General features: G+C 41.7%; 1 protein-coding gene and 1 non-coding gene across 2 annotated transcripts in view; both read left to right on the top strand.

Moving 5' to 3' along the window:
- Nucleotides 1-3,802: 3,802 nt before the first annotated feature.
- Nucleotides 3,803-11,065, top strand: part of AP2B1 (adaptor related protein complex 2 subunit beta 1) — a 131,426-nt gene continuing 124,163 nt past the window's right edge. Inside the window, exon 1 of the mRNA XM_074263537.1 lies at nt 3,803-3,846. The gene's annotated coding sequence lies outside the window, so the exon portion shown is untranslated. The remainder of the gene's footprint in view (nt 3,847-11,065) is intronic.
- Nucleotides 9,313-9,409, top strand: LOC141542040 (Z30 small nucleolar RNA). The gene has a single exon (XR_012482045.1). It is a non-coding gene; the product is annotated as a Z30 small nucleolar RNA (small nucleolar RNA).

Below are 11,065 nucleotides of genomic sequence, written 5' to 3'. Positions count from 1 at the left end.
AGATGACACTGTTCTGCCTGCCAGTCTTCATAACATGTACAGGCTGAGGCAGACTGATAAGGACTCAAGAGAACTGTGTGGGAATAGGATTAATAAGGGAAGGATCTGACCCTAAAGATAGAATGAGGCAAAAATGGGAAAATACAAGGGTTTTAATGGAATTACCTAGACTAATGGATAATGGAGAGACCTTGGACTATATACAAAAAATTCCCATCCTTTTAAATTTAGCTTGCATAGATATATATGCTTCATATATTTCTTTGTATTCTGTATGTACCTTATGACATATGTCAAATTATTTTTCTATCTTCAAAATAGTTTTTCTTTTTCCTTCTCTTTCATTTTTCCTTGCTTCCTCCTTCCTCACATTGGCTTTTTGTCAGACATGAAGCTCAGCTTTCAAAAATATACACCAACAGGGGCAGCTAGATGGTGCAGTGAAGTCATGATGACTTGAGTTCAGATCTGATCTCAGACTCTAAACACTTTCTAGCTGTGTGATCCTGGGCAAGTCACTTAATCCCAATTGCCTCAGGGAGGAAAATATACATACACACACATACCGACAAAGTCAACTCATAGTTGTTTTTAAAATTATCTCTTCTTGGAAAGGGACGTGCATGTGCCAAAATGTTTGTGGCAGCCCTTTTTGTAGTGGCTAGAAACTGGAAGATGAATGGATGTCCATCAGTTGGAGAATGGTTGGGTAAATTGTGGTATATGAAGGTTATGGAATATTATTGCTCGGTAAGAAATGACCAGCAGGACAAATAAAGAGAGGCTTGGAGAGACTTACATCAACTGATGCTGAGCGAAATGAGCAGAACCAGAAGATCACTGTACACTTCAACAACAATACTGTATGAGAATGTATGCTGATGGAAGTGAATATCTTCGACAAAGAGAAGATCCAATTCAGTTCCAATTGATCAATGATGGACAGAATCAGTCACACCCAGAGAAAAAAACACTGAGAATTGAATGTAGACTACTTGTATTTTTATTTTTCTTCCCAGGTTATTTTTACCTTCTGAATCTGACTTTTCTTGTGCAACAAGAGAACTGTACGGATTTAAGATATACTTTAACATGTTTAACATGTATGAGACTGCCTGCCATCTAGGGGAGAGAGTGGAGGGAGGGAAGGGAAAAGTTGGAACAGAAGTGAGTACAAAGGACAATGTTGTAAAAAATTACCTAGGCATATGTTCTATCAATAAAAAACTATTTTAAAACAAAAGAAAATTCTCTCTTCTTCATTGGGGAGGTTGTGCCAAACTGAACAAGTGACAACCTAACTTTGCTGATTAGTCAACTAATAATTTAAGAGAATGTCACTGACATTAGAGAATAGAGTTTTGACATGAACAAAGCCCAAGTTTTTTAGTAGGAAAAACAAAACAGTTGGATTTTGGGGATTCAGTACTGTATTCCTAAAACCTCTTTATTTTTACAAAGCAGCTTTACTTGCTCTGACATACATTTCACAAACATGGAATTTCTAGGTTGACATAGGCGATGGATTATATGATGATGAATAGGGCCAAGCAAAACAACTAAATGACCAATTAATCAATATCTCCTAGCTCCATTCCTAACTCTGGATTCGTTTTTAGTCTTTTTGTAATCTCATTCTTGCATTCAAAATGCCTTGTTTTTCAAAATTAAGCAAGTCTATATTTAAAGAAACCAGAAATTTTTAGAAATACAAAAGTATGTGCATGGGATACTTTCAATGTATTGGTGTTATGTGTCTAGGCAACTCTGAAGTCTTTTGTGTGAAATGCTATGGGTTGTCATCATTTAACAATGATGCTATGGATGATATGGAAATGACATTGATTTTGAGTGCTGCTGTCGCATAGGAAGAAATCATGATTTTGAAAGAGTGAAAATAAGTGAAATGAGCAGAACCAGAAGATCATTATACACATCAACAACAATGATACTGTATGAGGATGTATTCTGATGGAAGTGGATATCTTCAACATAGAGAAGAGCTAATCCAATTCCAATGGATCAATGATGGACCGAATCAGCTACACCCAGAAAAGGAACACTGGGAAATGAGTGTAAACTGTTATTTTTACCTTCTGAATCCAATTCTTCCTGTGCAACAAGAAATTCGGTTTTACACACATATATTGTATCTAGGATATACTACAACATATTTAACATGTATGGGACTGCCTGCCATCTAGGGGAGGGGGTAGAGGGAAGGAGGAAAAATTTAGAACAGAAGTGAGTGCAAGGATAATGTAAAAAATTACCCATGCATATGTACTGAGAAAAAAAAAGTTATAATTATAAAATTAATTTTTAAAAAGTATGAAAAAAAGAAAGAGTGAAAATATCATTCAGGTTTATTCAAAATCAGAAATACACCTGAATTCTGCCTCTCCTTATTCTTAGAAAATGGCAGCTGAGAAATAGTCGCCACTGTATTTTTCTCTTTTGCCTAAGCAGAGAGGTAAGTGAAGGATAAGTCGATGGCAGCAAAGCCATAATTAAGAGGTTTTACAACTGGAGCATCACAAATTATGCTTGGGACAAGAAAGTCCTCTCAGTATAATGTAACACATTTAACATGTATGGGATTGCCCGTCATCTAGGGGAGGGAATAGAGGGAGGGAGGGGAAAATTTGGAAAAGTGAATACAAGGGATAATGTTATTAAAAAAATTATCCATGCGTATGTACTGTCAAAAATTATAATTATAAAATTAATTAAAATAAATGATTAAAAAAAAAAGAAAGTCCTCTCAGGGGTGGGTGGGGTTAGGTTTGAGTTTCCTCTCTGGGGAGAAAGATCCCAGCTGGCTGCTCCCAAGGTGAAGCAGGACTAGGGGGAGGGTAGCATTGGGAAAGATGCTTGTGGGGAGGGGGCTGAAGTAGCACTAGTTATCTCCAATTTGGCTTGTAGACAGTGTTTATTTTTAAGTCAGGGAAGAAGCATTTATTAAGTGCCTACTGTGTGCCAGAGACAACGCTGAGCTTTTGACGCCTCATCTGCGCCTCACAGCGGCCCTATGAGTTAGGCGCCATTTTCTTTATTTTACACTTGGACAAACTGAAGTAAATAGGGCTGACTTGCTCAGGGTCACACGGCGAGTAAATGTCTGAGGGCAGATTTGAACTCAAGTCTTCCCGAAGAGTCAGAGCACACGATCCGAAGTCACGTAGGGCCCTGGATCAGACACTCGCTCTGTGGCCCTGGGTGAATCATTTAACCACTTTGCCTCAGTTTCCCCATCTGTCAAATGGCAAGCCACCCCACTCTCTCTGCCAGGAAAACCCCAAATAGGGCCACGGTCCGGGACACACAGAGTGCCTGGCGTGTACACAGAAGGGGCTTAATCGGTGCGCGTCGACTGACTCCGCAAAGTCCTCTGACTGAGTTCAGCACGCTGGCCAGCAGCGCCGAGATGGGCGGTAAAGCTTAAAGTAATTAAGTGGACAGGTTGGTAGGATAGATGGATATGTGGAAAGTTGGACGGATAGGCAGAAGACAGATAAATAAGTCAATGGATATATAAATCAATAAAAGGGGACGTGGCTTGTGGACTGCTTTTGGGGTCCTCTTCGGCCAGTCCCCAGCTTCGCCTTCTTGGGCCCGGCCCCCGAGAACCGTTTTACGCTGGGATGGGCTACGGAAGCCGGACCAAGCCAAGAGAGTTAAAGGCAGAGCAGAGAAGGGTGGAGAAACTCCAACGTAGTAGGCGGGACTCAAATCTCACGTGACGTATATTCTAGATTCCGATTGGCCTTCCTGCCGGAAACGCCTTAACGACGGCTGCGGCTGCGCAGTCTCGTGGAGCTCCGGGCGATCCTAGAGGAGTTGGAGGTGAGTTGTAGCGAGTGCAGCAGCTTTCGCGTGTGGGGGGTCGCTTCTTGGCTTCCTTCCCTTTTTCTTTCAGGCTCCTCTCCTCCATCCCCTCCCCGTGACTCACGCGGCCTCCGCTCGCATCCCCGCCGCAGAGCGTGGTCAGTTTCAGACCCGGCGCACGTGCCGTGCGCGTTCTCCCGGGCTTCTGGCTTAAGTCACTTGCATCTCCCCGCATGGGGGCCTCCTTCCTCCTCCCCGCCCCCTCAGCCGTGAGAACGCAGGGTTTGGGGCCGGTACCCCTACTTTTTACAGTCGCCCCAGGATTCCGGCTTCACCTGACTCCCCGCAATAGGTTTCAGGGGTCCGGGAACTTGGATGGGAAAAAGTGACCTTTTAATCCTAATATTGATGGAATACAGCGACCAGGGGAGACGGCAAAAGTCCTCCGGCTCTGGAATCTGTGATCCCGGGGTTCTCTCCCCCTTCGCCCCAGACTTGGAAAGCTGCCAATGATCGTAAAGGACTTCTTGCCCAGGAATATAATAATATTTCTTCCCTTAGACTTTAGGGGAGACATTAGTGATCCTGAGACTAACATCACCTTGTCTGTCAATCATTCCTAAGTCTTGGCTTTGCGATGGTCTGGTTTGTGGTAACCAAATTCCCGAGACTACCTCTGGGCCATAAAATTAGCATATCGGTAACCTTAGGAACAAGATAAATGTGTCTCCTTGCTTCTGGTTCTTTGCTAAGTTCTTTTGGACTTTAAAGCGCTTTAATTGGCGATAGAATTACAATAAACTTTGACCCTTGACTTGGATACGGGTTCTAGCCTGCAAATTCTTTTGAGACATCTGGCCACAGGGGTCTGCGGCCCCCAACCCTTTGGGGTCCCTGTCAACAATGTGATTAATTTTCTCTGTAACCTCTTGTGTCTTTATCTCATGCGTTTAAAGCACAGAAAGGTCATTCTCACCTTTTTTGACTTGATCCATGAGCATCATTTGAAATATTTGCAGGTAGGAGTGGGAAAGTACATCTGTGAGACCCACATCACGCAGTGAGCGTTCGTGAAGTACCAATGGGAAACTTTGGCGCAGGAAGACCTGTTTTTGTCCTGCCTCAGCCTAGAGCAGAATGACAAGTGGCTTCACTTCTCAGCTATTTCCTTGTCTGTAAAATGGCATCTGCTTTACAGGATGCAGTCATGGGCCATTGAATAAGAGAGCTGATGGAGTGTTCCTAATAATGCAATAATAACTAACAATGCACGATAGTATGAGTAATGTTTCTGGTAAGAATTTCCTCTCCCAGTCCAGATGAGCTCCTCAGACTTACAGGTCTCCTGAGGGTCTGAATTTAGGTGACTTACATAGTCCCTGTGTATCAAAGTCAATTTGAGATGGTCTCTATTACACTGAGCTGCCTCAGCATCCTTTGGTTTTAGGATTCACTTTACTAAGAGGGACAGCCCTACGCCACTCTCCAAGGGAGCTGGGATGGGTTCCACCATTCTCTGAGTTATTTAGACTCAGAACGTCTCTCCACTCTTTTCTTCTCTCTCTTCTCTCCTCTATATTCAATCAGTCCCAAGTCCTCTCATTTCTGCCTTAATTTGATCTCTTTTACACATTCTCCTCTTTTGAAACTGCCATCTTTCTAGCTATCACTTCACACCTGGAGAGAGGTGAAGAGAAATTTCTAAATTGAGGGCATTAATTAGACTGGAAGGATACCGCAGTAACTGAGGGTTGCCTTGGCGGTATGGGGTGGGCAGCTTATTGAAAATGAGAAGATGGGATGTCAGACCTGACTAGGTTCCAGTTTCCTGCGGGTGGTGATTAAATGAGATGATACTTAATAATAAGGAAAAAAAAATTCCTGATTAAAGAAGACCAAGGGTAATAAGGGGAAGCAATAAATAAACAAAACTGACGTTTGCACTTCCCTCCTTGTATGGGTAGACATCCAGCTGATAGACAGCAGGAACTCTTATCAAATGGTTATTGTTCAAACTGGAAGGCAGGAAGTCATTTGCTCCAAGGTCCAGGGTACCAACCTGTTGGTCTTAGGGATGATCAGAGGAAGTAGGTAGTGACTTCAAGTTGTTGATAAGATTGTTTAGACTTTGGCTAGGCCATGTACAAGATACAGGGTCTTCTACTAGACTGGCCAGCTAAATGAAGAAGTGACTCCTGACTGTCCATGAAACCGAGGAACAATTCAATCTTTCAAAGACTGATAATTTTGGGATTATCCATTTTGGCACTATCCATTCTCCAGGAAACGGGCCACTGCTCATTTGTAATTTCAGGAGAGGGTGAGTGGGGGAAACACAGTGTGAAGGCAAAACATCTTATTTGTATGAAAGCATGGATAATGACAAGAAGGATCCCTGGAAGAAGAGACCTAGGGTCTAGATTCCACTATCTCTCATTACCATTATGAAGTTGGCAAGCTACTTTCATTTTGGTCTCATTCTGTAATTTCATTGGTTTAAGGAAGTTATGCGTGGAAACTCTCTGCTAGGGTATATCTCTGAAATTCAGTCTTGTACTCAGCACTGAGAGATTTGCCAACTAGTATGATTCCAAGGTAGGACTTGAACCTAGCTCTTAAATCCTGTCCCCTTTTTTCTAACCTGGGAGCCTGCTCTGTAGTGAATAGAGCCATGGACTTGGAGTCTGGAATATTTAGGATTGAATCATGTCTCTGATGTTTACTTGGGACTTGGGGTAATCACTTAACATTTTTTGAGTCTCAGTTTCTTCATCTGTAAAATTGGGATAATATATCTTCCTCCTTTTACAGAGGAGGAAACCTAGATTTGCCCAGGGTTGTAGCTACTGTCTGAGGCAGGAGCTGGCCTGCGTTCCAGGACCCGTGCTCTATCCACTGCACTATAGCTTCTTAAACTGTGGGTTGAGTCATGACCCCATATTGTGTAACTGAATGTAGGGGAAGTGAAATTTTGATTTATTATCAGTAAATGTTTGGTTTGTATGCTCAGTGTATATGCCTACATATGTGGAGTCAAAAAAAATTTATTGAGTAAAAAGGGGTCATGAACATTAAAAAAAAAAATTTTAAGAAGCCCTGCTCTATACTACTCTGTTAACTTTGAAAAAGCTTTGTACACCTTGAGGCATTGTCAGTTTAAGCCAGTGTAATTCTCTGATTTTATAGTCAGGTTTTATTAGCTATAAAACTGGTTTACTGGAAAGAGATTTCACATCACAGATACACTTTGTTTGATGTAATATCTATTTGCTTGACAAGTGGTGTCTATAGAACAATTTTGCAAATTTAATTGCCAAGCAGAAGCCTCTTATTGCAAGAAACCCAACAGAAAAACTCAAAAGCAAAGTATTGTTAAATGGTATGACTAAGGCCCCTATGCCAACTTAACATTTATTAGGTTAAGTTTTGTGCTAGGCAGTATACTCAGTACTAAGAATACAAAAGTAAAGAGTCCCTGCCCTCTCTGAAACTTACATTCTCCTGCTAGGGGAATTGAATACATATGTTTGAGCTCCTGCAAGGCCTATCAAAGATCCAGCTGAGCCCGGAAGGAAGAGAAGGCTCCCGAGAGGCAGAAGTGATGAGGGAGGGCAGGAGACAGAATGTTTAGTTTGGGAGCAGTTTGATTAGAATGTAGGAGAAAGGAATGAAAGAGGGAGTAATATGAAATATCAAGAAAAATAAGTTGGAATCATGTAGTGAAAGGCTTTAAATGCCGCAGTAGGAGGTTTATTGTAGCCTAGAAGCAGGAGGGAAGAAGCCACTTGAGATTTTTGAGGAGTAATTCGATCAGATGAGCTTTAGGAAATTAGACACTTTAGCTGAGTAGAAAGGGGAAAATCAGACTAGGAGTGAGAGGAGACAGGTAGGAAATCTGCAGTGGTCCAAGTGGGGGCTGATGAGGGCATGGAGAGAAGGGGATGGATGCAGATATTGGGAGGAAAATGGAGGGGACTTAGAAAATGGATATTTGGGGTGAGGGAGGGAAAAAGTCAAGGTTGACCTATCATTTGGAAGTTTGACTGGAAGGATGGTGGTAGCTTCAACAGAAACACAATTTAGAGGAAGGGTGGGTTTAGAGGAAAAGATGCATTCATTTGGGACATACTGAGTTTGAGATGCTTCTGAAACATTCTGTTATTCTACAAAGAGGTTAGGTCTGGATCTGAAGATCTGGGAGTCAGCTGTTTAGACTTCATGATCTAAACCATTAGAGTATAAGGGCCTATCAAAGGAGAGAGTATAGAGAAAATAGAGAAGCCAAGAGCCTTGGTAGTGCCTGTGCTTAGTGGGATGAAGGAAGGAAGTATTTATGAAACATCCACCATGTTCCAGGCATTGTGCTAAAATCTAGGAATGTCAGTTATGTACAATCAAAGAAGGGAAATGTCAGAATTCAGGGTCATGGAAGTAGCATGTCCCCTTCTCTTCACCACTCAGTCCCCATCCTCTCCCAGCCTCTTATTTCATACTTGTACTATTGCCATAACTTTATAACTCTCTCCAAACTATTCTCTTCTCAGATAGATGCCAAAGGGTTTCTTCCCCCTAACTTGGACCTTTCCATACCACAGTATTAATTCCAGTGGTTTCTGTTTACCTTTAACCCTCTTCTTGGCATTTAATTTCATTTATGACCTGGTCTTCATTTTTCCAGCCTTATGATTATATACTACAATCCCAGGATATACCTTCTCTGATTGTTCCTCATATATGACACTCCATTTCCCATGTCCTTGTCTTTTCCTTAACTTCCTCCAACCCCCATGCCAGGATTGAGACCTCCGCCCCTCCCCCAATATCTGCCTCTCTTGGAATCCCCTTTCCTTCAATATTCATCTCAACTATTGAGATTTCAGAAAGCAGGGAACATATCAGGAAAACTGCTGGCCAGAAATGGCAAGTGCCCCATTACCAAGACCCATCCTCCAGGTTGTTAGCCTGGTCTACAAATACATGGAAATGGGAGATGGCGGAGCAGGGTGTGGCAGAAGCCTGAAGTATTGTTTCTCTAATAATTCTGAGAAACTGGGAAGAATGTGTGGCAGAGTGTGGGTAGAAAAGCAAAACATTTATTAAGCCCCTACTATGCTGAGGAACTGATGGAGGACACCGTAGAAGAATAGGTTCCCAGGAGCAGTCTCTGCCACTTGCTTGGCTCATTCCTACCAATTTTCACTGTGTCATTCTCGTGGATGACTCGAGGCTGAGTTGGTATTGCTTCCTGGGGAAGAGGGCTCCTAAGCAAGAAGCTGAGAGGGATTGGGGCTGGGCCAACAATTTTCACCGACTGGGCTCTTCAGATTTTGGCACATCAGAGTGAGATCAAACATTTATAAAGCAGCCACAGTCAGATCTGGCTTCTAAAGTTAGGCTTTAAATTTTTTTCCAGTTTGCCATGAAGTATCAAGTTGATTATTATAAGTGGAGTTTTTTTCTATCCACTAAATTCAGGATTATGAAAGGCAATGATGAGTGAAGTATAGTCTGACCTGGTATTGCCATGGCTTCTGTTTTGGCTCTGACCAGGGCATGATCACTTAATCTTCTCTCTGAGCTAATCCTGTTTGCGGCTTCTTGTCCTGATCTTCTGTGTACATTGCATCTAAGAGCTATTGTTTAATATCAGAAATACTAACTAGCTACTAATAGTACTTTTGTTTATTTTCCCTTTTAGGTCACAGTGAAAAATCTAATTTTGATAAAGACCTTCATAGAAGACAACACTCATTACACTATCCAGTCTGATTTAATAATATCCTTAGTGGAGTTTTAATTGGTTAAAAGGGCTTTCTTGTTCATTGAATGGTTGTGGTTATGTGTGGTGGCCTTAATTAAAAATTTTAATATCGTGTAACCTACAAGGTGGTCCATTCAGAAATGATTTTCCCCTTTATATAATGCTGAAAGTACTTCCATTGCCTTCTCTCCTAGATTGTGTTTGCTTTTACACTGAGTTCACAAAAATAGAAACAAAAGCCTCTGTGGGCTGATCAGCTTTATTTGAATATTGCTGCCCTTCATCTCTGAGGATGCTGGTGACTCACCCTCAGAGATCATCTAATCCATCGTGTACCAAAACAAAGACTCTCCTCTAAATGGGATTTCCCCCCTCTCCTCCCAAGAAGGGGTCATCCAGCCTTTATCAGTCAATCAACAACCTGTGTACCGTTATTGCTGTATACTAAGTGCTGGGGAAACAAAGAAAGGCAAAAGACAATCTTTGCTGTGAAGGAACTAATGGGGGAGACAACATGGATACTGACAGGGAAAACTGGAGCTAATCTCAGAGGGAAGGCATCTGCATTAAAGGGGGAAGAGAAAGGCTTTTTGCAGAAGATGGGATTTTAACTGAGCCGTGAAGGAAGCCAAGAAAGCCACTAGGAAGAAGGAGGGAGAAAGTTTGACATGGAGAAAACCATTTCAAATGTCTAGAGTTGGGAAATGGAGTATCTTGTTCAAGAAATAGCAAGGAAGCCAAAGTTCATTAGATTGCAGAGTTTGTGGAGGGGATTAGAGAAGATTGGGAAGATGGGAAAGGACTGAGTTATGAAGGGCTTTAAAAAGATCCTGAAGGTTAATAGAAAACCTCTGGATCTTAATGAATAGGAGGAAGACTAGGTCAGATTAGTGTTTTAGGAAGATCACTGACAGCTTAGTTGGGGGTGAAGCAGAGGAGAGACTTGAGGCAAGCAGACTTGCTCTTGGGTGACAAGAGCAGTAGAGGGGTGGAAGTGTTGGAGAAGAGAAAGGGGATGTGAGAGAGATCTAGAAATTGCAGGACTTGGCAACTGATTGGATATGGGGGGGGGGTAAGGTGACAAGAGGTAAGGGGGTAAGAGACCTGCAGAATGAGACATAGTTACAGAGTTGCTAGACTAGTCTAGACTGATACAAGGAACATTTGCTTTTATGGAGGCGGGAAGTTGATGGTTAGTGATAGGAAAAAAGAAAAAGAAAAGTGTCAGTCAAACATCTTATTATGTTAAATTAGAATGCACTTAATTTATACCTTAAGAATTTAATAGATAATATTCTGTTCTTTGATATTGAAATGTTCTTGATCGTTGATATTAAATTTGTAATAAAAAAGAACATTATTTCTTTTGTGGTGACTCCCTGAGGTAGCCTTTTGCATTCCTTCTCAATTATTAAGAAGTTTTTATGAAAATCAAACCTAACTTTACCTCTTACAACTTTTACCCATTGGGCCTTA

The sequence above is a fragment of the Sminthopsis crassicaudata genome, chromosome 4 (genome assembly GCF_048593235.1).
Source record: "Sminthopsis crassicaudata isolate SCR6 chromosome 4, ASM4859323v1, whole genome shotgun sequence".
NCBI lineage: Eukaryota > Metazoa > Chordata > Mammalia > Dasyuromorphia > Dasyuridae > Sminthopsis > Sminthopsis crassicaudata.
The sequence above is the reverse complement of the archived record's forward strand: the minus strand, read 5'-3'. Positions and strand labels throughout refer to the sequence as shown.